Source organism: Anser brachyrhynchus, assembly GCF_964034855.1.
Source record: "Anser brachyrhynchus genome assembly, chromosome: 3".
In the NCBI taxonomy this organism is placed as follows: domain Eukaryota; kingdom Metazoa; phylum Chordata; class Aves; order Anseriformes; family Anatidae; genus Anser; species Anser brachyrhynchus.
The window spans coordinates 47,346,101-47,374,028 of NC_137696.1; the positions used below are offsets into that span (position 1 = coordinate 47,346,101).

At 42.8% G+C, this 27,928-nt stretch overlaps 1 long non-coding RNA gene across 1 annotated transcript; it reads right to left on the bottom strand.

Moving 5' to 3' along the window:
• On the bottom strand, positions 1 to 27,876 carry LOC308191701. Its single transcript, XR_013948217.1, has 3 exons — positions 26,429 to 27,876; positions 6,663 to 6,756; positions 1 to 2,366 (listed from the first exon to the last, which is right to left on the bottom strand). It is a non-coding gene; the product is annotated as an uncharacterized lncRNA (long non-coding RNA).
• Positions 27,877 to 27,928: the final 52 nt, after the last annotated feature.

Here is a 27,928-nt window from a genome sequence, read left to right on the forward strand (position 1 = left end):
GTCATGCAGAACGGTAACAAAGAAATTAAAAAATGGAGGAGAATGTAATATAAGAAAAAGATTTTATTAAAGCATTTTTGAAAAGTGTTTCTTAGTTCCAATTTTCTGGAGGCTGTTTTCCAGTACCCTGTAACTCTCTTTAGGAAACCCTAACAGGTTTCTTTCCGTCACTTGAGGTTCAAGGTCCAAATAGATTTTTTTCTTTTGATTGAGGAAATTCTATGCTTCTCCAATGCTCAGTTCCTTGGGCTAACCAACAGTCCAAAGCAAATCCAATCCACTTCAGCAATTACTTCCTTTAATTTATCAAAGTTTGCCTTTTAGAGATATCAGTAACTCATTTAGAAAGGTACTTAGATGTTTTTGTAACCTATCCAGTTACAGAGACTGGTTAAACATAATGAAATCATGAGCAACATTACAGTAATAATAACATTAGTATTATCTGGGAGCAACGTAGGATTATGAGTCACATGCAATCTAAGGCCAAACTGAAGAAGCTGTAGTCATCCCATTGCACCGTACTATATTACTAAAATATCTGACAGTATTTCTAATAATAGAGAAATTGCTGTTCATTTCTACGTGTAAGTATTCGCCAGAGACCTGTAGCATGATTCTGCTAAAAACTCTTCAGCCGTCCTTCTCTGAACTGAGTTTGACTTAAACATTTTTTCCATATTTTCTCTTCAAAATTTTGTCGTATTTCTTGCATTATTACAGTGCTTCCTCATGACATTTTTCTTCATTTCTACTGTTCCTCAGCAATGTATACTTTTCAAGGTCTGTGTTACAATTTGTATGACAAGTAGGACATGTTTTTATCATCTTCACACTGCCTAGTTTCATAATCTACAGTTTTAGGACTTTCTATTAGTTTCTGGAGCAGTTTCTTGGTGTTCTGCCCACCAGCACTGTCTTCTACATTAACTTAGGCTACAGACCCCCTATCTCTTCTGACAAAGTCCTCAGTCACATGTACCTGCTTCTTCAAGGTGCTGCATTTCACAGGTTCATCCTACTCTGCTTCTTCTGATTTCTGCCCACAGGTCACACTGATCTTTAACTAGTTTTTAATTTAGCTAGGCACATGAGCAGTTAGAGTTTTCCTATTCAATATCCATACAGGCATGTATAGACAATGAGGGTGGGATTTCACAACCGCATTCACAATCAGTCGCCTGTATATGACCTAGTCTTGCAAGCTCCTGTTACATCCAGTGGCAATTAAGTCACAGTAAGCACCAGAGCCTAGGGAATGGTTCAGTTCATCCTAAACTAGCCATCTAAATATTTATTCAGTTCATTCGGTATAGACATCCAGCACCATTTTAGATGCTCTGTGTTACATAGTGTAGCACCCAGTGTCCCAGAAGGGTGCATGTCTCCCGTAGGTCGTGTGCCACATGAACCCAACATCTTGTGTTCCAGTGGGCTGGATGACTATGTTTAATCAGCTGAAAGTGTCTGACACACCCTTGGTGTCTAATCAGCTGATTCACCTTCCAGCGTCACTGTCTGTAAGGGGATATGAGACCATCAAAGGTGGGAGAGTTGTCTGTGGGAAGCCAAGACTTCTTCCATAAGTTTTAGTTTATTTCTTTACTTGTTTTCTCAGTACTGGAATCAGTGAATGGAGGTTTATGTTAATTGGCAATAAATTAAAGTGATTGAAATTGTCTCATTCAAAACTATTTTTTTCCTCACAACAGCTGTGTTCCTCTAAAACTTTGAGAGTTTATACTAACTGAAGTAATTTTGGTAGCTCAGAAGTTTTGTCTTACTCTTCACCTCCTTCTTTCTTATATTTTTATTTATTCCTTTTAGTAATACTAAAAAAGGCTCTTATAGTACCTCACATCATTAAATACCCAGAAAAATCCCAACAGCATGAAAGTGACTATTTCTAAAGGAAGTCAGCCTCCTGTAGCAGAGCCGAAGGGGCACCTTGCACACAAATGTGGTTACACGAGGGCAACAGCCAACTTCTCCAGCTTTTAAAGAAGGGCCACAGATAGCTTTTGCCAAACACATGGCACCAGTCAGCAAACAATAAACCATCCAAAGGAAGCAAGAGCTTTGTGTGACCCATCTGTATTTTAGGAGTGGATATGTATTTCTGGGTGACTTTCCATGTGTTTGAGGCAGAGAGAAAGGAGAACACTTCTTGTAATATCAGGTGGAAGCTGTCTGGGTGACCTCCACCATCACAATCACACTGGTTAGCACTCTGACATCGCTCACCAGGGAGGTCTGTCCCATGTTCCCCCATGTCAGCTGAGGTATCTGCTGCACCCCCATCACTTTGGTCCCCTGGGGCAGTCACTCCAGGCCCCTTGGCAGCCATAGTCAGTCACCTCCATCAGCTGTGAAGAAACAAATAAACTACGCAAAATAGACAGACCATGCACCAACATCTCTGTGTGCAAAGAAGCATTTCAGATGCTTCAAATATACTGTACAAAACTAAAAAGATGATTTAATATCTTAAGACATTCTTAAGAATGTCTTTTTTGCCCAAGTTGAACTTTATCAAGAAAGTTTTGCAGATGCATGTTAATTTGTATGCAACCCCATCTGCCTTCATTTAATTTTTGCTTTAAAAAAATGCAATCATCTAATTAGAGAGAAGAAATAATGCCAGGTGACCACTGTGTAATGAAAATAATAGGTAATTTATGGTCTAATGAAAGAATTCCAAAAATACCACTGACTGAAATAAACAAATCTAAACTGCTAAGAATATTTGGAAATAATGAAAGTTGTTTTAGATGTAAGTTCTGCACTGAAGTATTGATGAGAAAGTTGACCTTACCTGATAGTTCATTTGCAGTAAATAATTTCACTGCCTCTACTAATTGAACACTTCTACACAGTCAACAAGTTTCATTAGATAGAAAAAAAGGCAAAGTGATGCAAAAGTATGTTCATCCAAATATCAGCTAAAGAAAAATGTTAAGATCCTCAGCTGCCCTTGAAAAAATGAAAGGCATATTCAAAGTAACATGCTAGTACAAGTCTAATATCAGAAAGGAAGGAACCACGACTATGTGAATTGATGGGGACTTCAAAATTGAAGAAGCTCAGCCAAAAGTCAACATATATTTCTGATGCCAGCTGAGGGGCAAGACCTATTTTGTAAACATGGACATCAGCACACCAAATCTGTATGAAGAGAAACCGGGCTTTTACTGAGACAGTGAGGGCTATACCTTTGAAATACCTGGGCACCCAATTACCACTGAACACCACTGAGGTCACTGTAAGAAGTAACTGGCAGAAGTATAAACTCCCTAGAGCCAAATTTTAATCTGATTACAATTGAATTTTGAGAGACTGGATAATAAACTCCCTAGAGCCAAATTTTAATCTGATTACAATTGAATTTTGAGAGACTGGGTACCTAATTCCCTATAAAAATGGCCCTAAAACTTTAATCCTGCTCTCAACTACAACATTTTAAACTGACTTCAGAGCAGCTATTTTGGCTTTAAATTAGTGCAAGTGCGATTAACATCGGAGCCAGAGGCAGTTCACACTCTGTGCAGGTCTCAACAGCAGAAAGACAGGGGCTGCGGCACAGTGCAGCTATGAGAGAATGTAAGAAGCTTGGATTTTTCATGGATTTTCGTCCTACATGTCTTAAACTACAAGGTATTTTGAATGTATGCTCCATCACACTTGCTCACCAACATAAATAAAATATTAGTAACCATCCAGAGCATATGACTTAATTTTGCACTCTGCTCTCTCTCACTCTCTCTCTCTTTTTTTTTTTTTTAATAACAACTTTAATTACTTGATAGTATGATCTAATCGATGTTTCTTTAAGTTATCTGTAGAAATTACTGGTTGGCACTTTAAAAGGAGAGGAAAGCCACTGAAAGAAGTAAACAAAGGTGAATGTGACAGTGTTTGCGTAGAAGCCAAAGGACAAAAAAGTTGTAGGCGTGTGAAGAATGCCATGGTATATCGAGGGCTCACATGGGAATTAATCAAGTAACAGAAAGTCTATAAGATGTTATTGAATCTATCTTTCCATTTCATGGTGGGATCAATTATTTCTCTGTGCTCTCTGCTAGGTGTTCCTCTCATCTGCTCTTCAAAACATCCTCCATGGCAAGTATTCCAGAGGTGCTTTCTTTTTCACAGTATATTTCCATTTGCCTATGGCATTTGTCACACAATTCCTCGGAGATTTTCTAACCGCATAATAAGGTTCACTTAAATGTTTAGTTAGCAATATACTTGATACCTTATATGCTGACTGAATCACGCGTCTCTACAGAGCTAGAAAATTACAATAAACCATCCCCTGTTTTCCATTTAGATTCATCTGAAATAAGTGGCTTAATTCAGAGCTGGAAAACCACATAGATTAATGAGATTGTCTTTACTAGATTATCCGCCTCAAAAATTGTCCTTTAAGTTGATCGTGTTATTTTAGAAGTGAGGTTCTTTCCTAAGTATAGAGGATTGCAGTCTCTCATATACTCCATCTACCTGAAGCACGGCTCCAGACTACCCAAGTGAAAGCAATGGGAACCTCCTGAGGTGACGCAGCCTGTCTGAAATTTGAAGCAGCAGGGTGACTGCCATCTGTGGGCTATGCAGGAGGGCTGGCATCCCGGCAGAGCTCAGGCAGAGTGGTGCCGCCAAACACACGCACCCCCTGCCACTGGAAATGCCTCAGACACCCTGCCAGGCCTGCAGCACTGCCACAGAGGATGCAGGTCTCCCAGGGGCTCTTCAGCATCATGTCTGTCTGGTCAGGGAGGATGTCTCAGGTACCACAGAACATTTCAGAGGACACCAGAAATCTATGCCAAGGTCAGCTGCTGGTAGCAAAATGCACTGAATCTTGCAGGGCATCTTTTGGCCATGCATTATGTTGGCTATTTTCCTTTCTTTCTAAAACTGTGGTTGTCCCCTTCATTTGATGCTGACCACAAATTTAAAATGGCAATTTTCTTAGATGAAAATAACCCATCACCTTTCTGCATTGATTGGCAGCATTTTGCTCCAGAGCTTTTTCTTGGTGCAGAGCTGAGGCTCAGCAGGAGAATTGAGACCCTCTTTGCTCCCTGACTCACCAATTCCAGCAGGGTTTGGGTGAGGCACTGATTTTGCTTCTCCTCCTTAATCTTCAAGCCCATTACCAGGCAGGGTAACTTGATTGCTATGTGCCTATTTAATACATGGTTGCTGCATTTAATACGTGGCGCCCTGCTTTGCTTTTATTGTAACATGTGCTTGCGGAAGCCACACATGTTCTGGGAAGAATCATGTACCAAATGACTACTTCCTTGAGGCAGAAAAACAATCTGAAAAGACTTTAAATTAACTGAGAAAAAGCCACTAACAAAAAAAATATTGATTGCATCCGTCTTTCTCACTTGACTCACCAACATCCATCTCTGGGTTTTATGTTTGTAGAAGTCATTGAGTTCAACAGATGTACTCCAATGTGAAGTGAGAGCAACACAGTGAGGAATCAGGCCCTTGATTTATCAGTTACTCTGTCTAAATCTCACTGTCTGGGATTTCCCTACCTTCTGCACGTCTCATTAAATGGGAATTTTTCTATGATATTGATGTTGTAGGAGTAGTCTTTGCCTCATTAATTGGTTAAGTTAGTATATTGACAATTTTCCCAGAGGCACTGGTAAAATATGGTGTATATAGTGTACATCAAAAAGTTTGCATTGTATAGATAAAAAGGTCATTACTATTTTCCCTGTTACTTTTCCCATATGTTTTGTATTTTATTTCTCAATGTTGTGTTCTTCCTTGTTTTCTAGAGAGATATTTTTGCTAGTAGTAATATAAGGGTAATTTAGGAAGCTATTGGAAGAATTTGGGAACATTTAGCTGAAACAGGAAAGTGTTGTCCCCAAACAACTATAGAAACAGACAAAATGTCATTTGTACATGCGTTTTCTATTATATAAAATTGCACACATCATATCCTTACAATTGAAGAAAACACAGTTTGAAAAATGAGTCTATGATGGATAACAGAGCTTTTTATCTGTGCCTCTGACTAAGTGCACTTAGCAACCCTATTGTATGATCCCAAAGCAGCTGGAAGTCTTCTGAAGTTCTTGGACAAGGAAAAAATGTCATTCTGATATCATTCTGTCATGCAATTATACCACTATAAGCACACTTGCTAATAACAAAACAGAACAGAACAGATAATCTAAGCACCAATGAAATATAATGGATATTTAGGTTTGAAAAAACAGTAAGGGGAAAATGCTGTAGTTTCAGTGATAAAACAAACTACTTCAGATTGAATCTTCTTTTCTTTCCAATGACCTTCAGCTTCCTCTTTACCGCACCTCCTAAGGTAATGAGTATGTCAAAGAAACATGAAGATAACTCCTGTTTTCCCAAGAACTTAGTTTGTCTATTAATTGAGATTCATTTATTTAAGCTCGTAGGTTATTTCTGGGAAAGACTTCTCAGCTAACTAATTCTGCATAGCAGTTAGCCGGTCAAGCCTGAAAGACAGTGGTTCATGAAGGCAGCCTCTGTCCATCCCACCAGCTCTTGGAAATCTTCTGGGACACGCGTCAGTCCCCACACATGGTTTAGAGCCAATGTCTTCTACAGATTCACACCAGGTAGCTATCACCTCTGAAACCACTCTCTCTTACCTCCATACACCATAAAGGAAGTGACCTTTTCTTCACAAGAAGAAAACTTTCTGCCTGGTTTCTTGCTGAAAACAGAAATGTTTCTTCCATTTACCTAGGGGGAAAAAAAAAAAAAGTGCACCTTGTGTTCATTCCATATGTGCAATAAGCCTTCTTAAGTGTATATAGTTCATCTAGCATCTCTTCAGGCATCACTCTCTTTCATTCTGCTGAGGAATGAAGGTTACAAAGTCATTTTTAAGAAGGGCATAATAATGTGAACCTGAATAATCTACTGCCTTATGACTCCAAAATCCACAATCAGGGTACTTAATATTCACTCAGAAAAGAAGCAGCCTTACGATCCCAGCTTGTTTAACTGACACCATCTGCATTTTTTAGCCTCTTTCTCTTGCTGACACCAACAGGTTTTCACCTTCTGGTTCGTGAACATGTTGCCAGAATAATCTCCGTCCCTGGCTGTAACTCAGCTGCCTTCTTCCTCCCTTTGCCATGCCTCAGGCAGAGCTTTCCCAGGAGCAGGACTAGAAGACAGGAGTCCCTTCCCCATCCTGGAGTGGGTGTGAACATCCCTGGCACTGCTGTGCCACACACCCTTGTGTCTGGGGAGCAAAGCAGAGGGGTGGCTGAAGCAGGGAGGTGGATCTTCAGACTGCTCATAAGCTCCTACCTGCAACCCTACAACTGGTTGGGCACCTCCCAGGCTGAAGATCCTCACTCAGGAGAGAATTGGGAAACTTGGATCTTTATACAACGGGGCTTTTAAAAGTCTGGGGAGAGGGAACAGTGTCAATCCCGAAACTTAAGCTTTGCACCAGCATTTTTTACTGCTCCCATCGCAAAAGTTTACATTCCATGCACAAGAGGCAAAATATTATTTTTTCATCCAATTTGGGCACATCTGTGAACATCATATTTCACTAATAAGAACCAGGCAAAAGGAAAACTGATTATTTCACACAGTGCTGCCTCGGTGTACCATCTCTCTCTGTACCAGTTATCTGAACCTGTCTTCTGTTGTCTCACGAGCTGTTGCTGATTACATCTAATACGTTATCTTTTAAACCCAGCATGAAACTAATTACTGCCACCCATATCTCCAGGCACCTTGGCTGCAGCTCTGATTATTCCTAGCTTTATATCAAGAAACCCCACCGACCCCTTATTGTATGAGTTCTTCATCTATAGATTTTCTCTGTGCTGTGCCGGTACTTCAGGCACCTTTTACACGTGGAAATGCAGTCAAGGACAGCTGTTTGCCCTAAGCATAAGCCTCCGCTTCCTGCTTTCCCAAAATGCTTTTTAATGCCAGTGACTTTAGCAGATTACCAGAGGATGAATCTCATGTCAGTAAGGGAAGGGGCTTTTTTGCCTTTTTTTGAAGACTCAGTTTTTCCGCCATTGAGAAGACTTTGATATCCCGTTTTGGTGTACCATACTTTATTATTTTTTCAGCATCCATGCATGAAACTCCCTGAGTGCAAAGTGAGCCTGTCTTTGCATTGCAACATCAGGCTGGCCATAATTGAGGGTGCGTTATCCCACCCTAACAGTCCCACAGAGGAGGGTCCTCCCACAGTGTGGCAGCTCCCTGGCAGCATTAGGGGCTAGGGATGCACCAGAGTTCTCTGCTTAGCTTTATAAAGTTTGGCAGGGGTTATTCTCAAAGGCTTCCTTGAAAGAGTGAGAAGATAAAATACTCTTCAAGCCAGAAAGCTTCTTTTCTTTGTCCCTCTTTTTTGGTTTTTTTTTTTTTTGTTTTTTTTTTTTTTTTGTTTGTTTTTTTTTGTTTTTGGTGATGGTGGTGGTGAATGTGGTGGTGGGTTTTTTTAAACTAGATTTGGGGTGGTCTTTATTGCTCAACTGAAAACAGGGAAAATGCAAGTTTGGATGAACTGAGACCAAATGTATTGCAAGGTGCTTTGCCTAGGTTGGCTTAGAATGCACCAGTAAGAATATTTTCACATTTGTGGGGTGCAGTGTACTTCATCCTACACCACTCAAGTCCCTGTCAAATTATTTTTTATTTTTTTTAAGACCTCATGAAGAATAGGAGAGGTACAGGAAGATGGATGAAAGGTGAACAGTGCATCTCTTTTGAAAAGAGTACAAAAAACTGAGGTGCAAAAACGGTTGGGAACCACTGACTAGGTGGGAGTACTGCAGAAATGCATATATACATTGTTGTAAATTGCGTGTGAGAAAGCAAACACCATTCTGGGTTGCCAAAATAGAAAGGTCTCTAAGACATTTGAAGTCTCCTCTATGCAGCACTGAAGGGCTAACCTGTAATACGGAGTCCAGTTTGTGGCTTACCAAGTCAGGGGGGAGATGAGCTTGCAGTGACAGACCAGAGAACGCTCTGAAGCCATGAGCTGTGGGGAATAACTGAAGAACTGAGTTCAGTTGGCATAAGCAGCAATGTTAGAGAAAGCATGCTAAGAGTCATTGACTCTGTAGAAGACTGCTGCAAGTTGGGATGAAATAATGAATCTGGAAATGCATTAGGATTAGAACAAGAAACAATGTGTTTAAGGTGGAGGCAGACTAGAAAAAACTTTGCAGGATTGGGAATAGTGACACTGTGGAAGAACTTCCTCTGCAAGAGAAGTTTTACCAACAAACAAACTTTTGTGGGCTTATTGTTCCTCCTTCTTTTCTCTTCTTTCCTTCATTTAATTTTCCTTTCCTTTCCCTCTCCTCCCTCCCACCTTGCAGAGGATGGCAGCTTAAGGTCTGTTCCAGCCCAGTGACAGTATACAAGCCCAGAGGTGATGAAGATAACTATTACTTTAAAGAGTGGGAGGAAGTGAGAGAGATTTGAGTGCAAGTTATGGATACATCTGACAGGTATTGTCACCCTGATGGAACTAGCAAAAGACATTTAATTTTCACTTATCAACAACAGCCTTACCCTCCAGGCAAACACACAAACCCATCTCGAAACCCACCATTTAATTACTTCAAGCTACCCATCAAGCGCTGCCTTTCACCTCCAAAGTCTCTGAGGGTGCCCATGCCTTGCACATGCTTTCAGGCTCCCAAATGTTACACAGAGAACTGAAGTACAGTGCCGGAGTGACTTAGGGAGACCTCTCTTCTGATGTCCCAATGAAAACAAGGCCCCTGGGTCTTCCCTATGGAAATAGCAGGAGGGAGATGAATCCCCCCAGAATTTGGCATCGGGTATGATTTAAATTACAGGTTGGTATCAACACTGACAGGCAAAGGTCCCAAATATACTGCCCTTAGGAAATTCATGTGGAAGGAGTCTGAACAATTTTCTTCTAACAAATCCCTTCTAGCTACAAAGTACAATTCTTTGAAGGGTTGTATGGACTTCCCACCCCCTTCCCCCTTCCTTCTTTTTCATTTTATTTTCCTCCTTCCCTCTTTCCTTCCTCCCAGAGGCAGCAACCTCCACTGATCTTGACTGTGGAAAGGTAACACCCAGAAGGACACAATCCCCAGCCCTTGGGAAGTCTCCATCTGGAGGACCTCAGTGCTGCCACCCCTCTGTGTGTCACAGGTCCCCCAGGGTCCCCCTCCCACCTCCATCCACCACAGCCGGGGAGCACAGGACCAGAGGACACACACCACACTTCTCCACACTAAGAACAAGGGTAGTTTTGGCCCATCTGAAGGTGTTTTCTTTTTGCAAATGTTCTGCTTTTTAGATGGTGATTTCCAGCTCCTTTGGGGTTGTCACCAATCCCACAGCAGAAGAGGTAACAACTTGCTTCCAGCCATTCCTTGGTGTGGCTCATTTCCAGAGGACCCTGGGAAGCTTCAGGATCACCCTGACAATAGCTGCCATGACTCCTGAACCATAGGATATTGTTTATATTTATTTTGATGAAATATTTTGTATTCTCATCCTCCTGAGTCTCAGCACAGGAAAGCTGACATGGGGGTCTTAAAGGATTGTCAGAAACAGGTTTGTTTCTTACTCTTCAGAGAAGACTTAAGCCGCCTAGCTGAACTGCATTTTACACCACACTGCAAAAAAAAGTCAATGCAAAACTCATCAAACCATATTTAAATCTGGCTTTGATTTTCCTCTCCGTTATTTCCAAGGGATGAAATCACATTTTTAGTGATCTGGGTGGAGATGGTTCTGAGGTGCATGAGCCCCAGAGATGCTCAGGAAACAAATTTTGCTTCCTGAAGTGCAGGGCGCAAGGACACTAGAGTAAATGGCCAGGGCACAAGTTCAATTCACTGATCTACTATAGGTCAAAGAGAAGCTAACTGGGTGACACTGTGCAGGATGTATCATCATCACCATTATTCATGTTTATTGTGCTAGCGTCTTAAGACCAACCATGGATGGATCTTTGTAGCACAAGGTTAGCTGGCAGTTTCTGACCCATGGAAGTTACAGTTCAGTAGCCAGAAAGTTGCAAAAAGCACATAACACACACAAGCGGAAACACTCATGCATCATATTGATCTCGGAGTGCTTAATTTTATTTCTGTCTGTGTGCGTGTAGGTTAAATAAGCATGGATAAGATAAATGGAAATGTGAATACAGGAGAGATGAGAAAGAGCAGATGAGACAAAAGGGACAAAATACACAATTTTAAAAACTGAATTTCTCTTTGACCCAGAAACCCTGCATTTCTGCCAGGTCTAGGACGCAACCCACATGTTTGCACACACATTCTGCACCCACAGCCCCATCCACCTGGGGAGGGACTGAGGAATTTGTTGCGTGAGAGATGCAGGTTGTCTGTCAGCCATGCAGGTTTAGAAGTTGTTCTGCCTGTTTATGTCTTTCATCCAGCCACAGGAACACAGCTCTAGTTTGATCTCTGTTACTGGCAAGTATCCACCCGCCAGTCCCATCTGTTATGCTTAGCCTGCCTGACACATGCAGCAGATTGAGTCCTGAGGGCAGACTGTCAAGGGGCTGGTGCACACTTGCATTTCCTACCAGTGACTGAAATGTATATACCGGCATTTTCTGCAGATGGAAAATGGGAGAGCACCCAAATGTCAGGGAGAGGTTTGACTTCAATACTTCTAATACTTCTAAATACTTCACAGACAAGATGGCAGCCCCATTTAGACCTTTTTATATTTCTGCTCCTAGTTCTACCTCCAAATCAGGTCTTGTACCATCATGCCTAGGAACTGCTAACGTATTTCCAAATTTTCTCCTATATCATCCAGGGATGTTCAGCAAGTTTCCTCCCCTCTACTTTCTGGGTGCAAAGGATGTGATGTCAATCCACACAGGTGTTCAGCAGCTTTCGGTTTCACTGCATTTGAGCTTCCCTCTGTTTGGACAATGCTGTTTCTCATGACCCTTCCTTCCACATCAGCTATCAGTATCATCTACAGGGTGTTTTGTTTGTATAGAAGATTTATTTCTGACCTTTAAATTGTTTGTGAAGAGGTAGTGCCTGCTCTTCCCGTGCTGTCTTTAAGTACTGCATAAGCAACTGTGTCTTGAAGTGCTGCAAATGACCTGAATTCACCTTGGGAGGTGAAAGCACTGCTACTACTAAGAGAGGTGACATGTAACTGCTGCAGTTGTATAAGGGAGAAATAGAGAGTAATAGAGAGCCTGAAAACACAACTGATAATAGACCAAATGAGCAGAAAACTCATGTCTGTCGTCAGATGAGTTCTGCACAAGACACACAAAGTATTGTGTGGAGGAAATTGTGTGTGTGAATGAGGCACTATCCGAACGTAATATCAGTGATCTGACTCTAACTGAATAAAGGTATGGCTAGTGATTGGAACTTCCATATACACTAAATGTATGGATATTTAGCCAGTTAAAACAACGTAAAGTGGGTGTATGGTAGGAGATGGCAACCAAGGAGAACACATGAGGCAATGTAGAGAAGAAGGATAAGTATATACATAAGAGAAAGAAATCCTCACTTTGAGTATAGGTTGTTGGACAGTCAGATCCCATCTTATGTTGCCTGGTCACAAAAATATATGTGCAAAGTATACGTGTAGCTGCTTCTCACCAGTATGGAAACCTGCCTGACGTACCTGATGTACAGCTGAATTGTGCAGTTTATGAGGCCTAGTCCTGGGCTGACACCAGGGACACCATCTGCAATAGCTGGCAGTGGCAAGGATGGAGCAGCTCCAGCACAAAGTGCAGTGTGAGGGTCCTGCTGCACTGCCCGCATGTCCCTGACCCTCACGCTATGGAAAGGCTGCCCAGAGCCCAGAGGCTATCAGAACCTCCAGCCAAAACCTTTCCAGTACCCCCATCTTCAGAGATCCATCTGCTGCCTTCCCTGTCCTCACAGGCAGACTATAACGTTCTCTTATTAAACCAGCTACAAACTGATTTCCACACTGGATCAGTGCAGCAGTGTAACATACCTGCATGCAGCTTCTAGAAGGGCTGCAGCTAAATGACACCCTCAATCCATGCAGATGTTTTTCCTTCCAAAAATCAGTGTAATGCAGTTTCCCTTAAAGGATTGGGCTACCTTAAAGGTATCAGTCTGGTTGTAATGTAACAGGTATAAAATTGTATAAAAAACCAAGCAGTTTTCCTAGTAAGAATTGGAACCCAATAGCTGCTCTGAACAGCAATTACCCTCTGTGGCAGACAAGCAGGGCAATATCCCTGGGTTCCACATCAAAATTTGCACAGCTTATTTTATTAATCAGTTTTCTGCAGGTCATAGCTCTTTCCATACCTTTTCACTAGTCACACAGGGAAACATATGGCTCTTACTCATAATTGCTTTGTATTTCCAAATTCATGTATGGATCCCATTGCTACACCACTTCCAAGCTGTTGTTTATTAGAGCTGTGAGACCCAGGTGTTTCTTCCCCCTTTGTGCCAGAGGAATAACCAAAGGAGAACAAGCTATGATCCATAAGAATACCAAGAAGAAGCACCCACGTTGCTTTGTCACCTCTCCTCTTTACAGATCACTGGGTTTAGTAGGTTTTCAAGACCACAGCTATTCTTGTTTTTGCACCAGGGGGAAATCTCCTCTTTGCTGAGGGAAATAAGTGACAGTACTGGTTCAAGATGAAATCCGTGGGGTTTAATGAGCTTTACCATGAGAGTCTGCAGTGCTCCATCAAAAATGACAATTAAGCAGTGTAGTGAGAAGGAAGAGGGAATGGACTTGTGAAAAGGGCTGTTGAGAAAAATGCAAGATGAAAAGGGTTACCTCTCTACTGGTCTTTAGTACAAACACGAGTGTCACATTTTGTCCATTCTGGTCTGGATGTACTGCAGCGAAGGAAACCCAGCTCTAATGGCTGATACATATTTTCTACAGTTTCACAAGGTATTTTGCCTCAGTTGGTCTGTTTTGTGTACAATAGCTTGTCTAATGGAGTCATTCTGTTGTCCTTTCCAACAATTTTGAAGTACAGCATGTGTTGATTATCTCAGTTGAATGAATCTGAGTTCATTTATAAGTTGCTTTGTTTTGACATATTTTTTTTCTTTGTTCCTCCCTCCTCTGTCTAAAGCACAAAAAATTGTTTGTAGAGAGAAAAACATATAAACACTGTGATTCAATACAATAAAGAACAGCTTGTTAAAAATGTGCTTTTAGTATATGTGGAACCCAACCTTTTCCTCTTTCTGTCATGCCTTGGTACAGAAAGTTTTTTGCTGAGGTTGTTCTGGGACTTCCATTAGAAAACTTTTTCTTCTGCTTATAAAAGCCTGAAAAATTCTCCTTCTCAGTTGAAATGGTCTGTGTTTTCCTTTAAGCCAAAGGCAATATTTTTAAAAAGTCTGAATCAAACTCACACACCTATTTTTTAGTTTTATGAAAGTAATGAAACTTATCAGAAAATATTCTTTTTGCAATGGTTAGTAATGGTAGGGAAAATCTCTTTATTCCTTTCTTTTCTTTTTATCCAGCTCAAAGGAAGCTGAAAGCTGTGCTGTCTTTCCACTGAAACAGAATCAGATTCCATTCCTTCAGCTGAAAAAGTGCCTGTGCCAAATGTGGGCTGCCATTAAAGCTGACTTTAACTCGTGAAGTGTTGAAGTGACTGAACACCTACTTAGTGCATGCAGTCGTATGCATTCACTTAACATCAGCCTACATGTCTGGGGCTACTCACTGACATAAATACATCTAATGAATGTTAATTATGTGGTAGTGTTTCATTCTGGAGATCTATCGCTGCATAAGCTTCCTTGAAAGAGTAAAACTGTCTCACTATTGAGGCTGATGTGTTTGGGCCTGCTTCTAAGGTTTCGCTTGCCCAGGCAAACAAGAGAAGCAAGAATGTTCTGGATAAAAAATGCAAAGCCCACATGCTTTGAATAACAAATAAATAATGGCATACAGGTAGAGATGCAGCTGTAATGAGTAGAAGGATGAAGACTGAGGTATTTGCCCTGAGCCACAGGGACAGAGTGTGGGGAGCAAGGGTGCTCCACTCATGGATGGATGTGGATGGACAGAGGTGGAAGAGCTCAGAGGCAGGGCTGCATTTGCTGCAGAGGGGGCATCACTGATCTTCTCTGGAGGTAAAGATGTGTTAAATAGTAAGATCTTGGTGTGGAGGCTAGAGGTTAGGATACAGAGCACCAAGACAGGACAGGGTGGGCAGCAGATGTGTGGGAAGGGATGAATGAATACAGAAAAGAAAGGGGAATGAGAGCTAAAAATACTATGAACCACTGGTACAGAGGAAGTATTTCAGGGCCTTCTGTTCTTTCTTTTTATAGCAAAAGGGAAAAGGGGACAGACTCTGGAAATAACAGGCCACGTATTCCTGATGAGGGAATCCGTTTCCAGCTGCAGCCTCGCGAAACTGTGGAAGTGCTGCTGCAGGAGGTCCTGCAGGCCAGGGTTCAGAGAGGGGCTAGACTTTTGTGCCGCAGTCAAAGTGGTTCTTTGGGAACTTCTAGCCCGTTAAGGAGCAGGTGTTTTAGAAACTTTCACAGAAGAGCTTGGTGTCATGAGATTTTCATCTTAATTTGCAAACACAAGAGGCTGAGGTGCTTTATAGATACGTTTTGGAAGAACATATTTTTGGATGCTTATGTGTATATAGAATCCTCCAGCCAGGGCTTTGCTGGTCTCTGGCAGAGCCATTAGGATGAAGAACAGCTTTTGCCACTGTAGATACTCAAAGAAAGCAAACATGATCGGGTTCATCAAGCTGCTCCCTCAGCACAGCATGAACTTTAGCTTCAGAGTTTCTGAGAATAGAATTGATCAAATAGCCTCTTGAAGACAGAAGCCCTTAGGTAATTAGGAAGATGTCATTATTCAGGAACCTTTGCTTTTTAGTACCCTTTTCTGAACAGTTGGGTTTGGGTAATTATAGTCCCTCGGGGATAGGTTTCCATGACTGACAGCTCCCAGCCAGGCGTAGGCCCCATGCTTCCAGCTGCACAGGGAAGTGAAACTGCACACAGAAGCAGGTTTTGTTTGAATTCACAGCAGCAGGACTTGTGTGTGTGTGCATCTGTGGTTTGTTTTTTAGTTTGTTTGTTGGTGTTTTCTTTTTTTTTTTTTTTTCAGGTTTATCAATCCCAGCTATAAGAGAGAGGTTATATGCACATTTCCCTTGCATCAGCACCAACACCACTCTGGAAGCCTATAAGCAATTAATGTGTTGAGAAGTTTTTAACTCCTTGCTTGCTCCTCACCAAGCCAAGTGGAAAATCCATTCACCTCTATGTACCATGAGTACAGAACATGAACAAAAGGACAGAATTTTTTTGACACGTTTAAAAAAATGTGTTAAAAAAGCATTGCCATAACTAGTGGATTTATGCAATTAATTTATGCAATTATGCAAGACTCCTGTATATGAGAAAACTTAAAACTTTTTAGCAGTTACATCTTTCTTAGCACAGTATGTAAATTTAGGAGAAAAAAAAAAGTACTAGTGGCTGCCACTGCTCTCTGGTTTGCTACAAAGAATTTTTGTCTGGGACAGAACGAGCTACATTTCTTGTTCTGAATAGCTCAAGGTATTTCAGTATTTCTGGAATTTTCCACATCCTTTTTCAATGACAGAGCTGGGAATTCCAACATAGTTTCTGTTCAGTTATTAGGTGTTCTTCTTTTTCTTATTAATTCAATCTGAATTCTGAATTTCCTAGATTCCAAATATCTTTCTGATGTAAGATATTACCCATCAGGTTACTGACGAGTACACCTAACCTCAACACCAAGTTAGGTATGGGGTTTGATTGGATTAGCAGCTGTTCATTAGACTTGTTTTTCTCATTTTAAATTAACATTTGTGTTTTTTTATTTAAGATTTTGTAATACCAAACAAAGCACAGGGTAATTCTTAACATAAAAAAAAGTTTTAGATGCATAGATTACAATTAATTGTGAGCTACCTCTGGAGCTATTTTGAGATTTTTCGTTTTAGGATAAACTATGTGATTAAACAGTCATCAAAGTGGGAACCAAGGACTCAGATTTATGAAAACAAAGACCAGAAATGCCTCAGAAATGAAGTCTCTGGAGATGTAGAAATTTACTCATGGAGGTGCCTTGCAGGCTCTCATTATGTATGGACATGGACCAGGATGCATCAGGCAGAGGTAACTGATCGAATGAGCTTAAACCCTGGGAAAAAAATGAGCCATATGAGTAATCTGTATTAGGTCTGGCAAAGAAACTGTCTGCAAAGGCAGTCTTTTGTTGTATAAATGTACCCTGAAGATATGCCCCATGACAGCATGGGGATAGGGAAGGTGAGGCTGAACATTTGAAGGGAATGAGGAATCTGATCCAGAGATGAGCATTTAGGTCGAAATACTCTTTCAGAAATTAGAGTGAAAGTCTGCAGTCCAAACACAAGGCCATGTGCAAGTTGCTGTCTCTCTGATCTCCCTGCTTCGCTCATGCAGCCTTCCTGACCCTGCACTGCAGAACATAAGCTCTTACCACCCAAGGCAGTTTTGTCAGATTAGCAGCCACTGGTGCAGAGCTGTCCGACTGAGCTCACCCTCACTGTTACATACATTGTACTGCCTAGTCAAACACCTTGGTGCTCCCTGCAGCACCTCCTGACCATGTAACATAGGCATTATAGAAAGCTACCAGTGGGCCTAGGGACTTCCATATGCTCAGAGCTCAGCTTCCTACAATTTTATTTTCTGTGCACTCTTTTATCCCTCAATTTGTGTGACACCACATGAAAGCCCAGAATTTCCCATACTTTCTCTTCTTACTGAAGATGTTCCCGCTATATTTAAGTTCTTGCGAGCACAACACAGGGATGCATGTTTGCATTTGCTCCACTTGAATGGTAAAAGCATGTACAAGGGATGCTGGTTTGAGACCGAGACAACAAAGGAGCAGAAATGGATGCTGCAGCAAATGATCACTAGCCTGCAGGCTCACAAACATGTGGCAGTTATTTGAACCTGATGGTTTCTTACTTTTCAAGTCCATCAAAGACGGGGATCATATTGTGATGCAGGGCTGGCCACAGTAATTTTGTATGCATACGGTGATGTGTATGGTGATGGTTACTGTGGTGCTCAGAGGGCATGACTGTGGCCGTTAGAAGCACAAGAATGGTAAAAGAGATCAAGAAAGCAGCAAGCAAAGCAAGCAGAAAGTACTGTGTGGGTGGAGGGTAGGTAACACATATAGCCCCTCATGGGCAGTAGCCCTTGAAACAGAGCAGTAGGTACCTGTGCAGATGCTACATTCTCCATCTGTTTACAACATCTGTATCTTCTTTAAGAGCTTTATGACATCCTCTGATGCCGTAACTTCAGTAAGATTATGAGACTGCTTTGCCTTTGTTTGCCTGTTTTCCTCTCCATCTCTTTTTACTCTATTTTTTTTTTCTCTAAAAAGAAACTTCCTTTCTGGTGACAAAACATAGAAGACCTGCAAGGTTTGCAGAAGTAGCACAAACTATGAATACTGTGAACTGTGAATACTCCAGCCAGGTGATGCTTTGCAGCAGGAATCGAAGCTGTGCTGAGGCCAGGGTTTGCAGGAAGACTGCTGCAGAGGGCTGTCCCCACTGCTGTGGGGCAGCTGAATGAGGCAAGACTGCCAAAAACCGGGTAATGGGTAGCCAGAAGAAGGAGCTGCATAACAGGAATGCTGGTATGTGACTGCCACAGGCCGTCAAGGTCCTGAGGGAAGAAGTACATGTGGAGATGTGAGATTCCTAGATCACTGTATAGCTTGGGTATTAACAGGAACAGGACTCACAGAAGTGGCCACAGGCCAGTGCAGAATGGTATCTTCCTGTGGTAGAGGAACTGTTGGCTACATAGGAACAACAAGAGGGAACCTACCAGAGAACTTCTTGGAGACTGGCCCAGAAAATTAAAGGGAACTAGATTATCCTTAAAGGTCATTGTCTGCACATGCACCATAGCTGCCAAATAATGAGTTAGATCCCAGGGCTGGCCTGCAAACAGCCTATTTTGCTCACAGAACGAATGAAGGCTCTGAGCCTGGCTTTCTCATGGCTATGTAAGACTCACATATTTTCCTGTTGTCTGTTCTAGACAACAAACGGGCCTCACACATGGCTTCTATGCAACGCCAGCAACATCAGTCCAACAAAACTTCATACTTATACTTTGCTCTGTGCAAGAAAGACCCTGAGGCTTGCCATGCAGAGAAGAAGGATTTTCCCTCCCTTTTTCTTTCTGTGACAACTGGTTGATGATAAGATCCTTGCTTGGAAAGATGTGAAGCTCCTATTTGGTAGCCACATTGCTGGGCATCTCATGACTTTTCTTTTAGAGGGTGACTCTTCACTAGAGCTGGTGCTGGCTTGGCCCAGAAACACTTCTCAGTCTGCTCATGCTCCTTTCCGTTCCTCCTCTTCGAGGATGATGGGTTTGCACAACTCTCTCTCTCTCTCCCCAGAGGCTGGGGACTCCCAGTACCTCTCTTCCAGCCAAGTAGAATCACGAGGTTTCCAAGCATGCTACTCCTGATGGGATGCCACAGCCTGGCTGTTCACAAGCTTGAACAAGCAGAGAGAAACATATTTCCAAAATGAAGAGAGACGTGAAACGGCATTCTCAGTTTCAGTCAGCTCAGCCTTGCCCACTGACACTCACAACCACCGCTGGAACAGACTCTGCTGTGGAGTAAGAGCAAAGCTGTGCCCTTTTTGGCTTTGTGTCACCAGCTAGATTGTGTGGGGGAGCTTATGCCATTGAGGAAGGCAGCGGTGTTTAGCCAAACAAGCCTTGAGTGTTAGTGGCCCACAGCCACTTTATGTGTAAAATGAAGTTTCTTTTGGCAAGACTTCTTAGTGCAGGGGCGGCTGCAGAGGAAGCAAACGGTGAGGTAAGAGGGATGGGAGAGAAAAAGAAAAACAGGGCAGGAGAGAAACAAACAAACAAAAACCCTAGGTAATCATCCAGGTTACACACAGAGGGGGCTGGAGAGAGAGGTGGTCCCAGAAGTAGTCTCACCAGGTCTGACTGGTGTCTTAGCTACAGTGTGAACCCACAGCTCAATCCTGTCTTCCCTAAGAGAAAAAGATGAGCTCCACCTCCATACCTGCATTTTTCTCTAGGCAAGGAGAAAAGAAGGATTCATTATTTGGCTGTCAGACTGAGTTTCTCAGCTTCTCTGATTGCCATGAGGGAGGCACGGAGGCAAGTGCTCAAGCCTGCTCCTGTTCCAGGGACTCTCCCACTGCTGAGATGACCCGTGCCTACATGATGCATAAGCTTTGAGGAAGATCAGTGTATCTCCCTAATGAGTAATTTTGACCATTTTTTTTGTACAGATGCTAGCAAACACCTTAAAACCTCAGTGTGGGATCTCTGGTTGCTGCTCTGTATCGTTAAAGAGGCTTGCACATAAATTTGGTTGTTTGCTTCTGGTTTTCTTTAACCTTCCTTTTCATTGGTTACACATCTGCAACTAACAAACAGCAGCAGACCAGTGAAAGTGAAGTTCCTAACAATGCTGTACGTTTTTTGGGGGGAATGCATTGTCCCACAGGAGTTTGAGGTCCCACTTCAGAACCCAAACAAATGCTGAAATGCAGGAATCCCCTCCTGAACAATAATTCCAATCATACCTGATTCCCAGTGACTGTGTCTGCAGTCTAAGCCACCTAAAAATACATGTCCATCCCACTACACTGACTGACTGCACAAGAGGTACACTTGGAGCACTCACATGTACTGAGCAATAGAACACGTGCAGCCTCCTGGCTTAGTCCCTGATCTCTCTCTGTAGCAGAGGTCATTCAGGTTGCTCTTAACAAGTTCACTGAGCTCATTTCTCTGCAGGACCACATTTTAATCTGGGTCACTCAGACGGATGACCACACCACATGAAGAACAGATGTCTTTAACACTTAGAGGCATGAAGAACAATGGGCAGGACCGGTACCTCTCCAGCCAAAGTAGGCAAGTTTGTTTCACTTGTAAGAAGATAGACCAGAAATTTATCCCATAACATTGATTCTTCCTTAGGCTATTGAATTTTGGTGTCTACATACTCTAGCGAATGGTGGGTTAACAATCTTATAATATCAATAAATACAGCGATTTCAACTGACATGAAGACCTGGATAGTGTTGAAAGGATTTTGAAGGAAAAAATATCTATATAGGGAAAAAATATTGGGTAAGAAAAACAAAGATTTTAGCGTTACTGACTGGACTCTGACTGTTGTTGCTGTATTTTCAGCAGATGATGGGAACTGTGAAATTAATTTGAAAAAGAGTATTTTCCCTGTTTGGATTAAAGCCAGACTATCTCTATCAACTTCCCTCATCAACCTTTTGAGAAGCAAGGAGTTTCTTGTTAATCAGACCCTAGAGGAGTGAGTTTCCAAGAACCACATATGAAATTATCTTGAGCACACTACACTGCATATCCTAGCCCACAGCCAATTCATTGGCGTATCTAAATGCCATTTTATGTAACAGGAGAGGAAGGGTGCTGCTAAAATGATCTCTTGCAGCCCATCCATATGGTGTGGGTGCTGGTGGTGGAGGAGGTGAACACACATCACTGGGGCTGGCCTGCAAGCTACAGGGCTCACAGAGGGAACTTGTTTTTGCAGATGGTGGGCTGTGGCACAGCACCAGCAACGCCTGGCAGCACTCCAGGGAGCAGTGAGGTGGCTGGCAAAAGCCCCTGGGGGGATCCCATGAGGCCTGGTGCTCTTCCAGGGCAGCTGTGCTGCTGTAAGCCACAGGGCATGGGGATCCCCATGACAGGGCAGTGGCCAGCCATGCACTGGAGGCAATTTCCAGTAGCTGTGAGCAGTATACAGGCATGCCTGTGCCTGCTAATACGCCAGCAGTGCTTGCTGGTGGATCCTCCATCGCCAGCCCTGCTTTCACCTCCCTGAAACATTTCCCCATCTCCTACCACTGCCAGCTGCTAGGGGAATCCACGGGAGCCAAGCTCCACTTCTTTGGCAGGTCCTGGTGTCCCGTGATGACTGTGGGAGCAGCTGCACCTCCTGCCTCATAGATGTTGTCCTTTTCCTCTTCAAGAATAGATGTTTTCCTCAAAAGCCTGCCCTTAATCTCTTTGCTACTAGTTATTTCCTGTTTGGAGGAAGAGACGGCACAGGAATACAAGTGCACCTGAAAGTCTGCGGAGTGTTATGGACTAGGCCCAAAGCATACAAGAAATGTCCTCATTGCTTTCCATCATGTCATGAAATCTCCACTAATATTTTTAGGAAGCATTTAGTACTTCCCATTTGAGTATTTTAACCTAGTACAAAGACCTTAATTACTATTTAATTAGGAAAAAAAAATTAAATTAACCTCTATGGGAACCATCTTTCTCTGCCTTGTTTCTCCTATCTCCTTCAGTTTTTACACCATAAAATATTCTCCCTTGCTATGCTTCAGACTCCATACACCAGTTTCCCTCCACCCTTCAGATATTAGGTAGGATTCTGAATAATAAGTTCTAAACTTAAAATACTCTCTTGAGCACAAAGTTGTCATTCTGGTTTTTGCTATATGAAATTGTAATTAAATGTGGTTATGCATAAACAGTTCCCGTGTTGCTGTTAGGCAACACTTCAGCATAAAATTTTACCCTTTTTTTTTTGGTCAATTTTCAACTCTGCACTAACACCTAAATTGATGAAAAGCCTGATTTAATTCAAATAAGATAGACTTGAGTTGAGTTGAGTTGAGTTGAGATCAATATTATTAACACTGCTGTATATCTTCAGGATTTAAAGAAGGTTTAATTTATCTTAGGATCAGTCCAGCCTACTGAATATAATTTAATTATCATTATTTCTTTTAATCTTGCTGCTTCTCTGTTCTGGGTCCTGTTATAACTCTTGTAGTCTAAGCTACAGGAAACCACAAAATCCCTTCACCTTTTGCAATACTGTCAGTCACTCACCATTACTACTTCTCTGTGCAGACTCACACAGTTCTGGTCTTTAATATAAGGGTGCCTTATTAGATACTGTGCACACAGGGCTCTGTACACATTGGCAGGGATATATCTGACCACTGACTTGATAAAACCCCAGAAGAGAACAGTGCATAATGTTTAAATAAAACTGTGCTGCAGCGGAGCAGTTCCAGCAAGGCATGGCTGTCTCCTGGCCTTGCATCTGTATGTGCTTGTATACATCGCCAGCTCCAGCTACCAAAGTGAGTAGTGATAAAAGATTTATTTTGAGACAGTACATTACCTTGAATAGCATCACAGTCCTGGGTACCAGTGACAAATGAATAATGGAAGTACTTCTTCTGCCAATAGCTTGTATATTTGTCTACTGCAGCTCCTGCCAACAAGTCTCTGAACTAGTGTTTGTGTATCTAGGGCATGAATTTACATACAGTGTGAATAGATATTATTTACTGTGGGTTGTTTTGCAGATGCAATGCATTTTATACTTTTATATCTTAAACTGTATTTCTCAAAACCTGGCAAGAAAGCAAGCAGTTTTTAGATGATTTTTAAACCAATAAATGCAAAGTGGCAAAACATAGGATCAGTCCTACATCTCCACAGTAAGTCTTCTTTTCAGTTTAGAACTTAATATCCTTATGCAAGTGATCTTACCCTTTTGTATGCAAACTGGCTACATTGCACACAAGAAGAAAGTAAATGCTGTTTCGGGGTGAGGGTGTGTGTGTTACATTTACAGTTTTGTAGGTAAACTTTAATATGGAACTTTTATCACTCGGTCTATGCACTGAATGAAGATTAAAACCTAAATGACTGTTTAATTAAAGACTACACATGGACTTTCTGGGGTTCTGTAGGAGCCCAATGTTCCCCCCACACACAGACACACACACACAATACTGACCAGTATGCGTGCAATGTGTGCAGTATCTGCACCCTCTGCCACAAAAGCTGTCCATGGTTGCATGAAGGAGGCTGGGACTACATGCCTCCCTGAGACCTGGATCATAATGATGAAGCAGAAGGGAAAGGACCGACTGAACCTTGGCCTCCTTCCCACCCCTTTCTGAAAAGATTTCTGCCTTGGAGGAAAGAAGGCACAAGTGGTCCTTACTTATGCTGATGGACCTTGGCATGTCCAAAGAACAGGTTTGGAAAGCTACTGTGCACCCATGCACCATCCTGTGCAGTCTGTGCAAGAACTGCTGGCACTTCAGTCCTCATTAATTGAGACAGACAGAGACAGGACTTTTAGAAATGAGTCTGACATATCACACTCCCTCGGCGATAGCCAGTGCCAAGTTACATTGACTTCTGCTGTTTCCTTCCCAGTCTGGATCTCACCCCAAGGTTATCTCAAGGTTGGAAGGGACCACACACCTCATTTCTCCTAGCCTGAAGAGCTGATCTCTTCTCATGTTTGTTTGTGAAATGATTTTCTCCCTGGTTATAGCTGTCCCCTTGGCAGAATGCCACATTTATTTTCATTGAAAATTATTTGAAAAAAACATCATGTAGTTTGGGTTTCTGCATTTATTGCTAGCTATTTGTTTGTGCTATACATCCCTTGATGACGTCACCTCTGCACCACTTTCTGCCTCCTTCCCCTGGACCATCACCTTCTAGTTTCTGGTCCATTTCAATCACTCTCTGTCCCTTTGCAAGACATCCACCCTGAGTCCCCATCATTTTCACTCCAACCAAATCCCCAAACCAACCAGAAGCAGCTTTATAGGAGGCTATGGGTAACCCAACAGGGGTGGAGCACGCAAGTGGCTGTCACTGAGCAGGAATCTTACCCTGTGTGGTCAGGCAGTTCTGGGTATGGTGAGCAGAAGCTACATGAAAATTCATGTTAAAATCCAAGCCTCACCAAGGCTCTCTGTAGCAGAAAAGTCTTGCCTCCTCCCAAAAGCTTTTATTGCACACTTCTTCACTGCTGGGAGAGTTGCTAATCAGGGGATCATAAGACTTTACTTGCCCAGGTCTGCAGAGCTTTCCGGGATGCTGAGCAGCTATATTGTCTCACTCACTTCCCTGAGAATTTTTTGACATAAAACAGCACACTGTTTAAAAGAAAAATATTGATGAAAAAAAAAATAAATCAGTGCATCTGTGGAACTGACTCTACCTCACACTGATTTCAAAATCAGATTTTATAGGACGGCAGATTTGTGCAAGTCTCTTGCTCCAATTATACTTTCAGTTACAGCAAGCAATGTCGGCTGAAAGGAAATGTGATAATAGTTCCGCAAATGCTGAATCACAGTGGACACCTTATAACTAGCCTATCTCATTCCAACATATATAAACTGGCTATTGTCATTTTCCCTGTAGTGACGGGTGACATAATACACTAATGTCAAGACAGAATGGTAAGAAAGTCCAACTCAAAAGAACACAGTCTTAGTATGTGTTAGGTTTGAAGAGGGATTTATAAAGCTGCCACAGCCAATTCATTCACGGTCTTCATTCAATTATTGTGTGCAGAGAAAAGAATGTCACAGAGCAGAGCAGTGCTTCAGCCTCCGCAGCCATGCCTGATGGCAGAGAACAGCCCAGTCCCCAGGCCAACGCTATGCATTAGTCACCCGGCGCCTTATATATTTGAGCTATGGATCTATGCTACATTTTTAACAGCAAAGGAAAGGAACAGTAGCTGAAAATGAACAATGATGCATGTGTTTCAATCTGCCTGGCGCCAAAGGCCTCAGCCCAACTGGAGACTGTCAAAAAAACACCAGTGTATTTGCTGCCTAAGCGAGCTCAATTAGCAGTGCCACCCACTGCAAAGGAGAGATGCTTCATGTCTGTCTCAGGCCTTCAACACAGCTATCATCACAGGATTTCCATTTGCAGAGAGAGAACTAAGGCACAGAGCAATTAAATGTCGAGAACTTGTCTGAGCCGAGGCAAGCCTCAGCTCCTAAGTTTGTGCTGGCCAGAAGAGGAGCACAACTGATATCCAGACTGCCTTCCTTAGGTCTCTGACTTAAACTCTGACCCCCTTCACTAGCAATGGAGAAAAGTTCATGTTTGATGGCTCTGCTTGCCCTGTATGAAAAGCCAGGCAAAGTGCTTTGCCTCCTGTAAGAGACTGTTTCTTTCAGAAAAGCCCTGTTGTGCATAGTGGTGTGACCTGTCCTGGTCCCGAGCCTGGTGAAGGACGAGATGGCTGCACCGCCGGCCCTGGAGAGGCTGGTGCACCCAGGCACAGGGCAGCCAAGGGCAGCTGCAGCCCATCGAGCTGTGTCCCCCTCCTCACAGGTCATCACACCACATGAGGCCTCCTAAGTTCCATTTTAAACCAGCTCAGTGAGTTCTTCCTGTTTTTAAAAGCCAACCACAGAACTCACTGCTCTCATTTCACAGAACCTTTCTCATTTCCCAACCAAATATATTCCTGACCAGGAAATACCCACCTCAACCAGCAGGCAATGGCCAGGCTCATGTTCTTCCCCTGCCAGGTGCCTCCTCCTACCCTGCCAGATGCGGAGCACTGGGCTGGGTGGACCTGAGGGCATGTTCTTCTGTTATTTCCCATGCATGATGTGTCATCCCAGCATCTGAACAGCTTCTGCACACTGCTGACATCTCCACCACATGGTGGTACTGTGGGGGTATTCCTTCAAAAGCAGAGATGCTTTGGCACAGGGAGGATGGCAAAGCTCACGTCGAATGCCGCAGTAGTGCTAGAAGAGCACAGACCTCAGAAGCTGAGCAGTGCCACCAGGCTGTCCAGGAATGCTCTTTTCCTTCATGTGAAATATCAGGGATAGATGGGAGGGTGCTGATAATGTTGCTGTGATGCCCTACAACAGGAGTGCTCATAGACCTCTGGTGTCCCTTTGAGAGGCTGCAGGTGCTCCTGCCCTGCCTGGCCACTAGGTCCTGTGAGGCAGCAGGGAAGGTAGCATGGACACCCTGGGGGTTAGGACAGGCTTTGGCATGTTCTGGAGAGGACAAGGGAAAGCTCTTTTCTCCCTTATCTTCTTTGCACATTCATTCAGTGATCTGGCTACAAAGCTGTAGATCTGTGTATCTGTTAACACATCTGGAGAGAAGAAAAAGATACATTAAATTCCCATTAAACCGACCAAAAAAAAAAAAAAAAAAGAAAAGAAAAAAGCAACAGAGGGTCTGCCTCTACTGAGTCTGGAACAAAACTAGAAGCTGCCCTCTCCTCTGTGCAATTGGTAAAGCAATGGTCAGGATCCCGATGACCTCTCCCTGTGGATTGACCCATGGCTGCTTCTGGGAAGTTCAATTGTGCTGCTGCTGGTTTACTTCAAGGCAACTGAGATCTGCACGAGATCCAGGGTGTTTTGAAAGGTTTAACATAGGCCACAGCTTGGCCAAAAATTCTAAATTAAAAATCTGCTTCGAAGGTTTTGGGCAGCAGCTCCAGCCGTCACGGTGGCAGGCTGGAAAGCTGGGCGTGCATCTGTGCACGGCTTCCTGTGTCCAGGGCCGGAACATTTTAATTGGGGAAGCGTGGGGAAAGCTGAAGGGACGGAAACCCTCTCAGAAAGAGGGGTATAGCTGGAAGGGTTTGGGGATTGCATTTGTGGAAACAGAGCTGTGGGCTCTTGAGCCCCCCTCGCCCTCTCGTTGTTGGAGGGGAGCATCCCAAGGAAACAGCCCTGGTGTAGCAGACACTGGATCATCATTTTACTTGCTGCAGTGGTGTCCCCTTTAAAACATATATAAATAGAATAGAGGATGTGTAAATCCTGCCTGAGCACTCAGACACTGCATCATTTAGTCCCTCCTTCCCAGTGTTGTGCCAATAGCTGAGCTCGCCATCGGCACCAATTATTAAGTTCTGCCCTCTTCCTGGAGCAGTGAGTTTGGCACATTTGTTCACATCCTCTCCCAAACTTGAATACACTCTTCCAGGCAAATATTTCAGGCTTCAATAT